Source organism: Tursiops truncatus, chromosome 6, assembly GCF_011762595.2.
Source record: "Tursiops truncatus isolate mTurTru1 chromosome 6, mTurTru1.mat.Y, whole genome shotgun sequence".
Taxonomy (NCBI): domain Eukaryota; kingdom Metazoa; phylum Chordata; class Mammalia; order Artiodactyla; family Delphinidae; genus Tursiops; species Tursiops truncatus.
Window position 1 is genome coordinate 61,709,620 of NC_047039.1, and position 13,811 is coordinate 61,723,430.

Sequence of the window (13,811 nt, forward strand, 5' to 3'; positions counted from 1 at the left end):
ATGACAGGAACTAGGAACTAACTGGGTGCTATGTCAGACAGGTGTAAGTTACCCCACCTCCCAACGCCTTTCCCGGAGGGGGGCCGCCATGCGTTTTCGAGTCCCCGGAGAGGGCGATTTCTTGCTCCTTAGTGGCGCTTACTCCCCGCCCTGTAGATAGGGAGTCAGGACTTCGCCTCTTCGCTCCGGAGTGAGGGCCGAACAAGCTCGGACCTTCCCGGTGCGCGCCACGCCGCGGCGGGACCGCGGGAGGCCTGCGCGCTGCCCATACGCGCCCCGCGCTCGCCTGCTCTAAGATGGCGGCGGAGGCAGCACGCTCACACCCCGCCGCCCGCCCGCCTCCGAATCGCGGCCTCAGGAGGCGGGAGCGGGCCGGGACGCGGAAAGCAGGAGCGCAAAGGCGGCGCGGACCGTCCATTCCAGCACGTTCCCCGCCGCCATGAAGCGTCTCGACATGCTAGAAGCCTGCAGACGACTACGACCGGGAACACCGCCGGCGCCTCAGAAACGGGGCGGGTGGGGGGGCGCGGGCAAGGGGAAAAGGAAAAAAGAAAAAAAGAGAGCGGCGGCACATCCGGGACCCTCCGCCCGCCCCGCCCCGGAAATGACGTTTATGCCGGGGGCGGAGCCACGCTTCAAAGTGGATTCTTCCTCTGCTGTAGCTCGTCGTTTAGACAAGGTGTCTGGAATCGCCCTCGACACCCCCTCTCATGGGTTAGCTGTTACCTTCTCCCGGCTCTGAGGCTTTTGGGCACTGAGCTGGTTGCTGCGACTGGCAGCTCTCGTTTCACAGAAAGTATACCTCGCACCACGGCCCTCAATTCCTCCGCCAGCCTCGCCAGGGCGTGTAGTACCGTACCTCCGAGGGGACCCTGGGGTGACCTCAGCCCCCGCCAAACTTAGCGCGTCCCTTCGGAACCCTTCCTCGGAACCCCGGCCTCGCGCCCAGCCCAACCCGGTTCGGGGGCTGTCAGTCAGGGTACTGAGCCCGCCCCTTCCGGCCGCTAGCCGGGCCCGCCTCCTCCCCTCTTCCCTCCCCCACCCCTCCCCGTGTGAGTGTCTCCCTCTCCCTCTCGCTCCCTCTCTCTCTCCCTCTCTCTCTCTTTTGTGAGTTATAGCAACCGTTGCCTTGTGAATCAAGCGCCATAGTCACCGTAGTCCTGGCGACTGTTACCCATCAACAACAACTACTCCTCTCCTCCTCCTCCTCCTCTTCCTCCTCCTCCTCCCCACCACCACCATCTCCATCACCCACCAACAACACCACAATAATCCACAGCCAAGGTGAATATTCTTCGGTCTCTACATGTGTGTGGGAGCGTGTGGATGCGTGTGAACGCGTGTGAACGCGTGTGTCCGTGCGTGTGTGTGTGTCCGTGTGTGCGAGCCGAGTGTGGCTGTGCGGGGGTCTCACTCCTGACACCGGGGCTGCAGCTGTGGCGCCGCTGCCGAGGGGTTCCGTCCCCCGGGCTTGTTTACAATGGACCGTGCGCGCTGCGGCTGGGTCGGGGGTGTGGGCGCCGCGCCGCCCGCCCGCCCGCCGGCCCCGGCCCTCCGCGGCCGCGCTTCAGGGATGGAGCGGGAGCTCGGGGGGCTGCGAGCCGAGCGGGAGAGGGAGCCACAGTTTTGCGTTGCGGACGGTGGAGCTCTCCCTTAGGTCTGGGTCTGAGGAGGAGGGTCAGGTGAAGAGATAAGGTTTTTTTTTTTTTCTTTCTTTCTTTCTTTCAATTTTCTTCTTTTTCAAAGCTGCTTGGTTCCTGTTTCTTTCAAAACCGAAATAGACAAGTGTGTGCAAGGGGGGACCCACGAGGTGGTGTTTTGTTGTTGTTGTTCACTTGTGGGGCCTTGTTATGGGTTTTGTTATTTTTATCCTCGTACATCGGTGAACTTTTCCCACTGCCTCTTGCCTTCATTTTTGCCCCTCTTTGCCTTGTGCTTAATGAGCTGCTCTTCTTTTACCATCATCAGCTGCATGGTTTTCTTTTTTCTCTTTTAAAACTGTGTTTTCTTTGTGCTGCAAACAATCTTAATATCCATTCGGCACTCTTCCCTCCCCCTCTTTCTTCTCCCCCCACACCCCTTGCACACACACTGAAACCAGGGGCCTCTTTGCTGGGTTCTTTGCTGCATTGGCAAAGAGATCTTTTTTTAAAAAGTCTCTCTCCTCTCTCTTTTTCGGTGTGTGTGCGTGTGTGTGTGTGTGTGTGTGTGTGTGTGATTTAAACCGGATGCAGGGCATCTGTGATACTTGGGTTAGTAGTTATTGACAGTGCTTTATCCTTCATGTGGAGATGGGAGGGGTACGAGTGAGGTTCCATTTCACTTTGATGAACCTCCTTCCCCACAGTGGAGTGTTAACAATTTTCATTGTGGTTATGAGACTGTGTGACAGACAGGGAAAGGACGTAAGGAAGCTTTGTGAGAACTCAGTTTACAGTGTTATTTGTGACAGTTATGGTACTTTAAAGAGTTTTTTTTTTAAATCTTCTCTTCGTTTTCCTTTGAGAGTTGAAATTGAAGTCAAGTTGTTCATAAAGAATGTATGAAGATTCTCAACTTGAAACGTGTGTATATTTCACTTTCTTTGTGGTTGTTAAGATCTAGGCATATGTGTTCTTAACATAGTCTTTTAAATTTATTTTTTGGTTTTCTTTGGACAGTGACTTAAACCTGCTGAAGAGAGAGAACTCTTTCCTTTTTAGGTCCTTGCTTCAAAACTGTATTTTTCTCTATAGATTTGAATACTTATCAGTCCTCAAGTTATAGGCTCTTAGGGGTAACCCAGTTTTACAGATCCTGTAAATTTGTTCATTTTTCAGTGTAATGTTTAATTAATTATCAGTAAAGAGTTTTGATAATGAATGTGTGCTAAAACAAATATAGTGTACTGTAATATTCGCACAAATTGAAGTTTCCAATTTGGAATTTTTAAATGCTTATTTAAATAGTCTTCTTTCTAACAGCAAACATATATTGATTTACCTGACAGAGCAGCCTGTGAATAATATGACAGTATTAATTATTCTTCAGAATGTCACTGAGCAGGTTGGGTAATTGTAAAGCTATTAAGGCTAATATTTTGTAAAATAAGAGGTTTAAAAAAAATCTTTTCTTTTTTAAAGTCCATTTCCTTGTGATTGCTATTTTAAATGAGGGTGATGTTTGTTCTGAAAGAAGTCTTTCTCAGAGCACTCAAATTTCTTTATATTTGCCCTCCCGCCTCCCCAACCTGGGTTTCTTGCAAATCTCTGATACTAACCTGTATTTTTTTTTCTGTTCAGATGAGTGTCAAATGCCTGAACACTTTTGGATGGTGAAGTTCCTGGGTCCTATAAACTCTCTGAAGTTAATAGGAGTTTTGCTGTCTTGAGACAGTTTCAGACCTTATGCCATTTACATAATGCATTTTCAGTCGAGTAGATTATATGCTATAATTTTATGGTTTAATATTTTTACTTGCAGTGTCCAAGAATTTTTTTCAGGCATTTCACTCATTACGACTATCTCAGGTTTTCTATAATTCAGATTTTCATTCACAAGGTGATTTGAGAGCAGAACTTAAATTGAATTCTATTACCTATTCATTTTTAAAAGCACTTATGTGATATAAAAGTTGCTGCTAGACATGCTTTGGACTCAAGTGTGTCAACATTATTCATACGGATTAAGTAAATAATAGCCAGAAATACTAACAAATGATAAGTTAAAAAATTTAACACATTGATAAATGTTTAGTAACATTTTTTTTCTGAGATATTTTTCCTAGGAGGGACTATATTATGTATTTGTATTCTCTTGTGTTTGTTTTTAGACTAAAAAACGAACTCGGAAAAGTGTCCAAACTTTAAAACTAAAATTATGAAATAGGAGTTACTTGTAACTTCTTTTGAATAGCTGAATATCTGTGATTCACTGTATGTCATAATGCCTATCTCAGTCTTTTTATATTATTGTGCCTATGAATTGCATTAAATGGTATATAGGCAGATTTATGTAGTACATTTAAATGTATAACAGTAAACTAAAATGCATTTCTAAAATGTGCCATTCCACAATGTTTTCATTATATGGGGTAGTTATGCCTAATTTAAAAAATAGTATATTACTCCTCCAGTATTCAAATAGTCTCGTACTCTACTTAGGTACTCAAATAAAAGGTTTATAGTTTACAAGTACTGAAATAAAAAATTTATAGTTTATAAATTTAATATACTTTGATGCTAAACAAAACAATTTTTAAATCAGAAACAAATTTAATAGTAAAAAAATTACCAATTAAAAATGAATTGTAAAATCAAGATAGATTTAATCTATTATTTAAAGGATGATATGTGTTACTTTTTGGTAACATGTTTCATTTTTCTTGAGAAAGTTGATGTTTTATGTGCTTTCCTCTAAACTGTCAACTGAAAAAATCAGTAGGTGGAGTATGATCTTTGTGTCTCAGATATTATAGTATGTGTGTGTGTGTGTGTGTTTAAAAGAGAAGATATAGCATCAGATATGTAGGAAGAGTTAGAAAAATTTTTTTTCTGAACAGTGTAGTAGGAATGTTACTTTGTTTTATTTTGTATTTCTAGTGAGCCTGTGTTACAAGAAATGAGAATACCGAACAAGGAGGCTTTCAAATTACAAAAGAGTCTTGGAAGACATAAACCTTTAAATTATGAAAAGTCTGCTTTTTTTTTTTGCCTGCTTTGTTTTTAATGCTGAGCATTAGGCTAAAAATCCTCTACTTCTAGTTACTTTAAAATATAAGCACTTAGTTTCCCTAATGGAATCCTTTGCTTTTAACTCTTTGGTATGGCTTCCCAGTGGCTGTTGCAAAACAGATTTTAAATTCCTCTCTGTTCACAGGTGCATAGTGTTCCCATATTTTGGAAATCCAAGATTAAGCGGATTTAACTAAATCTTGCTTTGTTAGGGACAGATGGCTGCTTTAAACAGGTGTCACTTTCATTTCTAGTGCATTGTGTTGGGACTTCCACCGGTCCACAAAAGGGCTGTCTAAAGCAGGTGGCATCCTTTGCTTTTGTCCTTAGTAAAATATACTTTTGGAGTTAATTATTTTCGTAGGAAGAGTTTTCTTTTTAAAGTAAAGGTTTTGAACTATTCAAATTGATTCCTAATTTAATTAGCGTAACTTTTATTTTTGAATATCATTCTTGTTTTGAGCTGTGTAAGTTGCAGATCCTTTCAGAAAACGCTTCAAATTCTTTAAAGGAATGATAAATTCCCTTTGAATCCAGCAAAGTACTCAGGAGCACTTTACACAATTAGTCAATTTATCTGAAGCAAAAAGCCAAGGCAGATTTGAATAAAGTGAAATTTGGTTAACATGACAAGTTAACTTTTGCCATCCCATACTTGAATTTTTTGGGGGGCAGCATTATTTTAATTTAAATGATAAATGTTGAGAACCAGTGTTGTTTTTGTTGGTTATTTTAAATATTTTCAAATGAAAACATTTTCCTTATCTACTTCAATTGTTATTATAAAGTTTTTAGTGCTGTTTTTAAGTGAAAATTGTTTTCAAGCATTAGTGTTTAAAAATACGTACTGGAGTAAATAAAATAGTAACAAACTATTGATTTCTAAGGTTCATTTTTACTCGGATTCTATCCTTTTTTGGTGGAAATTTTATACATCTTACAACAGATGCACCAGAGGGTGCTGTGCTGTTTGCAACAAGAGATTATTATCACTAAGAATGTGAACTGATTAGAACTTTTATTTAAAGAAAAAAAATTTAATTACTTATGCATTCAAGCATATAATAGCCTTATTTTTATGGAGTTTCAATTTAATCTACTGTCTTAATTGGCAGCTTTTCATCAAAGCCTATCTTTCTGTGTACTAATATATATTAGCACAGCATAAAACAATATCAAGATTGATATCTTTGGCATAATCTGAATGTCAGCATTCGTCCTGTAGGCATATACATTTATCATCTTCTTATGCAGGTATTTTAATCTGTATCTAAAAAATTTAGTTTAACTTGAAAATCATACTGTTTTGGCAATATGGCTTTGTACTCCATAAATTTGGCATTGTTGCACATATCAGTATATTGTATATCCTTACAGCATTTATATATGGCATAATTAGTGGTATGCTTTTTATGGTATAATTTAAAACTCTCAAAAGTATAAATGGTAATAATAGTTACCAGGCTAATTAAGTCAACAACAATAATAACAGAAATTGGAGAATTTGGTCCCCACTTCATGCTGTTAGAATAGTCTGGTTTGAATATTTAACTTGGCTTTATTAACTGAAAAGTTTTAGATTCTCCATTTTCCTCTGTGCCTTATACTTCTAAACTGGAAGTGATCTTATATTGCTTTCTGTATCTGAATATTTGTTCATGGAGATTTTTTTTTTTTTTAGGAGAACTGTTGAATTCACTGTTTTGGGTTCTTCTTGCATCATTGACTTTACTTCCTCAGCAGTACATGTATACTCTAAAAGACAAATACTGAAGCAGTGGTAGTCAGTATCTGCCTCAAGTAAGCTTAGAAAGATATAGTTATATCAAATAAACTTTTTTTCCCTCTAGATAACGGATTTATGTATACTGTTGTCCCACATTTAAGTACAATCAGCAAAATATGATATTTTTTAAAAGTACCTTTATAAGACATGCCACAAAGAATTCAAAACATCAATAGAGAATAATAATATTTTTAAGTATTAGTCTTGCTAAAATAGGTTAGGCATTTTTCCTTAAACATGTGATCCTACCAATTCATTAACATAAACTAATTTATGCCACTAAGAATTTAAAGTATATGACGTTGTTTCAAAACCTTTATATTTGATATTTTATATATCACATCAAACTACAAGATGTACTTAATGAAAATGAATGAGTTAAAAAATTGGAATGTATTTAGAGTATCAAATAGGTATGTGTTTTGTTTTTTAAATAGATTGAGGATAAGTATATTGGTTAAAAACACAGGCTTTGGACTCAGATTTCAGATAATCTTATTAGCTGTGGAACCTTGGACAGGTTGTTTAGCTTCATTTAGCCTCAGTTTTCTCATCTGAAAAATAGATCAGCCTTAATCTGCTTTATGGAGTTTTGTGAAGAGTAAAGGAGCTAGTTCATGTAATGTGCTTTGCTCAGTATTTGACATGGAACACATGCTCAATACATGTTGGTTCTTAGGGAATACTGAGAAGATACCCAGTCTAATTTTTTTGCTATCTAAGAATCCTTTTAATACACTTCTGACCATCTACTTCCCAGTGGGTCCTAAGTTTTGAAAGATTTTGCCTATTGATCTGCACTCATTAAATAATTATTACCTCTTCCACCCTTTTAAAAATAAAAGACACGAAGCTGTCAACTGTAGGTTTGGATTATCATTTGATAACCAGTCTTGTTATTACACTGAATTAATAGGGTGCTAGCCCAAAGTTATGTTTTAGTTTTACTTTGCAGCCTTATTGTAACGGATTCTTTTTATGTTTGGATAACTCTCCTGGTCTAGGGATCTCAGACTGAGAATTAATGATGTAACATTTCATAAACTCTTAACACTTCCCGTGGTCCATTTCATTGTCCAATTGATATTTTCCTTTTCACATCTATTATACATGAATTCATTTGAAAACATTTTGAGCCCTATTTATAAACATTTTACAAAATGCAGTCATTAATATATAATAATGATAATAGTTGTATAAAGATGAGTTCATCGAGGAATTATTCCAATTTATATGCACTGCTTAGAATCGTTATTTTACTAACAGTAGAAAAATGTGAGGTCACCATTTGTTTACCTGTAGCAATAAGTAATTTTAGAAGAATTTGCCAACCCCAATCTTGAGGTATAAAGTAACCTCAAGAATGTTATTCAGTAAAACATATAATATGAAATAGTAGTAGAAAAATAACGCCTTTGGTTCCCTTTGTTAGGGCATTAAAGATGTTGAAAGAATCATTTTAGTTGACTGCTATATCTAAAGTTACTATTCAGTAATTTGCTATATTTCTATTTGTCTAAGCATTTTGACTAAGAATGAAATGTTTTTCTCATTTTACAGTGATCTCAATAGCCCGATCTTTCTCAAAGTGGAAATGTGGTTTATACATTACAATTGAAAATTTATCTGATACCGTGTGTCATCTTTTTTGCTGAAGCATTGTGTATTGTACAGGCTTTTTGCCTGTCTCCCTCATCTTACCTGCTCCCATCCTCCTACTCCTGTTAAATGTTCAATTAATTATATGATTCCTTTTACATTATTTTTATAGATAATTAGTCCCAACATAAAAAGTATGTAGACTCTCAGCTCAGCCGTCTCCTCTGCTTCCTTTCTCTAGTGAATCTGACACACATTTTAAAGGGAACTTTTGGAAAAAGGCTAGGAAATGTGACTTATTAGGTGGTAAGGTTATATATCATTCTTACCATTTTTAATCATCCATTATCTTCTTACAATTTCTATCCATCTGACTGTCCTCATGAACAAATACATATCCTTGTTCCACTAATGATGTAACCTGAGCATAATTATGCTCCACGAGTTTCCCTTCCTAGTCCCGGCTATGTATTGGCCTCTGGCTGAGCACTTTAGGTTAAATCTCTTGTCTAGTCCCAAAATACTGTGTTTGCACAGTCACATATGCCTGCCCATTGCTGACTTTTAACTCCTGGATTCTTCTTTCTCATTACTTTTATTAGAAGCTGTAATACCCAGTCAGTATTGCTTGCCTTTACTTTACAGTGCCTGGTCAAGATTACGAGAGGTCTTCCTGTTTAGGCAAAAATGGGCAAGGGATAATAGGAGCTGAGCCCAGGAAAGCTAAGAGTGAGGCAGCTGGCCTGAAAATGAAAGTACATTAGTTGGTGAGAGGAGACCTAAATTGAGAGGTGATGTGGAAGGAGAAAAGAGAGGGTGACTAGGCTAAGAAATAAAGGTCTTCAAAAGTGCCAGCCAAAGGAGAGTAAAGAGGAGAAAAAGAGCTTCTGTTCTGGTATTCAGTCTGCCACTAAGTGAAAAACCTTAAGCTAGTCACTTAAACCTCCTAGGTCTCAGTTTCTCCATTTGTAAAATGAAGCAGTAGTGCTATGTGATCGCTAAAGCCCTTTCCAGCACTAATAGTCTATGATTCCATGGTGAGATTGGTGTGGAAAAAGGGAAACATGCCAATAACATGGAGCCTGGAATTGGTGTTTCCTTTACTGATGGCATTTTGCTTGCCTATTGTTTCTTCTGATAAGAACAACAAAGAAAGAAAACCCAGCATAAAAAAACATGGGTCTAGCATAATGGCCATACCTATGTCACAGTCAGAAGCTTCCACCATTTCAGTGGCCCCTGTAGGGAGCTATGGCCAAGTGCCCTGATGTTCTCACCCACAGAGGAATTAGCTGAGTCTCACAGCTTGAGCTCCTGCTGCGCCAGCTCCTCTATGTCTGTGTGCCAGACAAGTGTCTGACAGTTGGGGCTCCTGCCTGTTGCTCCCCAATGAGGTATTTAAAACAGGACATAATTTCCCAAGTATGTGGATAGGCAAATTAACAGAGAAAGCGGGGTGGGGTGGTGAGGAGCCCAAGCCTTCTCTCTCTCTCTCTCTCTCTCTCTCTGATTAGAAGCAAGAAAAATTAATTTAATTTCTGTTGATCTCATTTTTTAACATTTCTTCCCCAGTTATTAAAGCCTTGACTTTTTTCTTCCCTTCGTGCTATTCAGCTAGTTTTGAAAAGAGCTAAAATCCTGTCAAGGAGTTGGGCAAATTCTGAGGGCTTTTGGACTACTTTGGGGCCCTGCTGTGGGGAGCATTGCCATCTTCCACACTAGTATTCTTTTGTAGTTTTCCATTGGCAATAATTGCTGCTTTTCATTTCTCTGAATATTGTTTATACTTGGTTAGCATTTTTAAAATTTAGGTTTGGTGGCAGAAAAATTGTGTCTTTTCGTCCAGAGGTATGCATTTTCATGACTTAAAAAATTTTTATTGGAGTATAGTTGATTCACAATGATGTGTTACTTTCAGGTATACTGTAGAGTGAATCAGTTATACATATATCCACTCTTTTTAGATTCTTTTCCCATATAGGTCATTACAGAATATTGAGTAGAGTTCCCTGTGCTATACAGTAGGTCGTTATTAGTTATCTGTTTTATATATAGTAGTGTGTATATGTCAATCCCAGTCTCCCAATTTACCCCCCCCCCTTTTCCCCACTGGTAACCATAAGTTTGTTTTCTACATTGGTGGCTCTATTTCTATTTTGTAAATGAGTTCATTTGTACCATTGTTTTTAGATTCCACATATAAGCAATATCTTGTGGTATTTGTCTTTCTCTGTCTGACTTACTTTGCTCCGTACTTTAATGTTAATTTGAGAAGTGCACTTACAAGATTTTAGAGGATTGCATGCTGTGAAAGGAAGTATTTTTGCATTAGTTCAAGATAAGTCTTATATTCTGCTCTATCTCACCTCACCTCTTTTACCAGTTTAATAAGGAGTGTATGAAAGATTAATAGATTGTAATCGTTGCTTTTAAAATTATTTTTGAATGCTATTTTTATTGATAGAATCGTATTCAAGTTTCTGAACTACAGATCTGAATGATTGATGGCTTTATACATTTCAGTATAAAACTATCATCCTTAAAAATGCATCTGGCCCTCTTCAGTCTCAATCAGCATAGTTTATCTTAATGTGCAAAACCATTTCAGAAACCCTTTGCTAGTCACTTAAATTTCTTTCTTCCATGCTTTACTTTTGGGGGTGGTGAGGGAGGGTTGCTGGAGAGGGGCAGGAAGAGGGAGATACATTTAGAAATCATATCCTGTTTCCATTGTTGAATACTCGTGCATTGCATACTCTATCCAGTTTGTTTTCCTGGACTGTGACGTTTTGGTGGAAATAGAGGTTGGGGTGGGGATTGCAGGGCATGGGGAGGGGAGAAACAGAAATGACTCAGGTGATCCAGTATGTCTTCCAGATCTATTTCCTTTCCTGTTGTAGTATTATGCAGAGTACACACACTTTTGTGAGGATAGGCATTTTATTACTTCGTATTTGTCTGTGATTCCTTTTCTCCTAAAGATTGACTGTATCTGTATATGTCTATCCCTTAGTATATTGGTGTGCAATAATATCTTTCTCTTTTAAAGAGCGTATACTGTGATTTAGTCATGCACAGATTTAGAAAGGTAGAAGACAGTGGTGAGAAAATCTAGTTTGTGTGCTAGATAACAGAAATGATGCTTTAAATCCACCTCTCTACATTTTGCTTTGGGTGGATTGTTTTCTGGATATATTTTTTGCAATAGAACTTAGGTTTTTCCCCTATTCCTATTGAGGCTGACATTTTAAAGAACCAAAGAGTGTAACCTGTCACATCAGGCTTTCACTGATTGACATCTGGTTATATCTGATGACAATCTTGGAGATGAGTTTTAATGAAGTGTCAGCATAAGGGTCATTAAAAAAAACACATGAAAAGATATATTAGTGATCTGAAAATCACTTTTACCATCTTAAATATACAATATGCATGTTTTGATGTACCACGATGAGAGCCCAACATGAAATATTGATATACAGGCACCAGATAAAGTTAGATTCTTTGTTTCGATCATGTAACATAATCACACTGCATGCTTCTAAAGGACATTTCAAAACATGTTTTGTTTAAAACGTCACTTTATATTTTTAGAGTGTACTTATATTAAGAAAAATGGATTTTATCTTATATATAGTGTTTTGTGTATATGTGTGTGTTTGTGCATAGACCTTTAGAAAGTCATTTTAATTGGTACTTCAGAACTTCTGTCAAAACTGCTTTTGCTCACTGGTTTCCGCATTCTACATATCTAGGAACTACTCCAGTGCTATTTGGTTGAGGCAAAGAAAATTAGGGGAAATGTTTGACTTAAGTTCTTTGAATGACCTTCCTGTGATTTGGGGAACGATTTTTAATGGTGTCTCACATTATACGGAGATATTTAGAGGCTACCTTTAGTTAACAAAGGCCATGAACGCTGAAATTGAATTAAGTTATTAAAGGCAAAAATTGTAATTCTGATTGTAGTAGGTTAAGATATTGTGCTGCTGGATCAACATTTGATCTATGCTTTTATTTTTAGAAGTCTGCCGAGTTTTGAAATTTAAAACCTTTTAAATAATGTTGAATGAGTGGAGCTGTATAATAGATGTGGATTTATATTTCACCAGAGGTTTGAGAGCCATATGGTTTGGAAGTAAGTGGGTTTTATCTTTGAAATTGGGGGGTGATGTATTTTAATATTTTGATTGGGTTAGATTTACTTGAGTATTTACTGGTCTTTTTAGAAATGCCAGTGCCCATGGAATGGAGATGAAGATCAAAGTCATTTGTGGGAGGAGGTCATTATAGTGATCCTGATACGTTACTCACCTGCAGTCATGCTGTCCTTGATAAACTTTAAAATAAAGGCATCTTTCTTGGATAATATAAACCTCTCTATGATATTGCATTTTTGTTAATTTACACAGCTGTCTGGAATTTCCTAAATCCTGTAGCACAGTCCTGTGTAATGCATTGTCCGTGAGCTTTGGAAGCTCCAGCTTACCCTTTGGTTTACAAACCTTAGAAAGAATGCTAATAGATGACACCGCATGCCTAGAACAACACCTTAATCTGAAGGAATGGGGTAAGATGAGGGTAAATTGGGGCAGGAACATATAGTTGGAAAAATTAGAGTACGAATAATGGTTAGTACAGTATAGAGAAAAAGAAGGGTGATGTTAGGGTCTACATAAGAAATTCAGTTTGCCACGTTAAGTATACTTAATAATATTACCACTACAGTTAATAACATTATTTCTAATATTTTATTCAAAAGCATTCTAGCAGAGACATAAGAAATAATTGGATATGTTAGTCTATAATCTTGTAGTTTAACATCATTGTTCTTTAGCTTTACTTTTGAATGAGGAATTAAAGGATTTATATCAATGTGTATTTAGTGCCAGTACTATTTTGGGTAACTTAGGAATCCTGAAATGGCTCAGCTTTCTATTGGGTTTTAAGGACTATTTTGAAAGAAAAGAGAGAAATTAGGTATTTGATACGAAATTATATATTCTCAGCTATGTGGACGTATTTTTTAAGATTTCAGATTTTAGAAGGCAGAAATGATGGAGATGATATTTAGGAATCAAGGGTGAAAACAAAGGATAGGAGGAGACATTGAAAATGCAGTTAGATGAAATTAGAAAATTTTGAAGTAAAGATTAAAAATAAGGTGAGATGGATAAATCAAAGTATGAATGGTGAGATAATTTGTTGGGTGAATAATCATTTACTTTTTTGCCTTACTTGATTTTAACGAATAGGGGAAGCTGAAAAACAGATTATACTTAAGTTTCTTATGGACACTACATTACTTTTTTTGTCTGAAATATTTACAGTAAAGCTCTGGGACTTTTGACTATTATTGTATGTGATTTCACTATTAATGTTGTATATAGAAAAGAATTAAACTGAGATGTATCAGAGTTTTCTTGTAATTATTTTATTGTTACAAAGTTATATATTACTATAGAAAGTTAATATATTCAATTAGAATATCTGATTAGCTTATCTGATATCTAAAGCAGTTTACATATGGGAAGCCAATATATAGTGAAAATCTGTGTACCATAAATGTTTATAATCTTAAAACTTTCTTTTTTAAAAACTTTTAAAACTAACAGTGAAGAATATAGAATAGTATAGTGAACCCTCATGTGTCCATCACACAGACCTAAGGATTATTACGTTCTGTTGTTCTTAAACCTATATAATTTGAAATA

General features: G+C 37.4%; 1 protein-coding gene across 2 annotated transcripts in view; it reads left to right on the forward strand.

Moving 5' to 3' along the window:
* Window positions 1–547: 547 nt before the first annotated feature.
* RFX3 (regulatory factor X3) overlaps window positions 548–13,811 on the forward strand; it is a 292,829-nt gene continuing 279,565 nt past the window's right edge. The window contains exon 1 of one of the 2 annotated variants that reach the window (XM_073806161.1): window positions 548–1,284. The gene's annotated coding sequence lies outside the window, so the exon portion shown is untranslated. Of the gene's footprint in view, window positions 1,285–10,998; window positions 11,023–13,811 lie in introns of those variants that run through there. The other variant, XM_073806160.1, reaches the window with a different exon arrangement.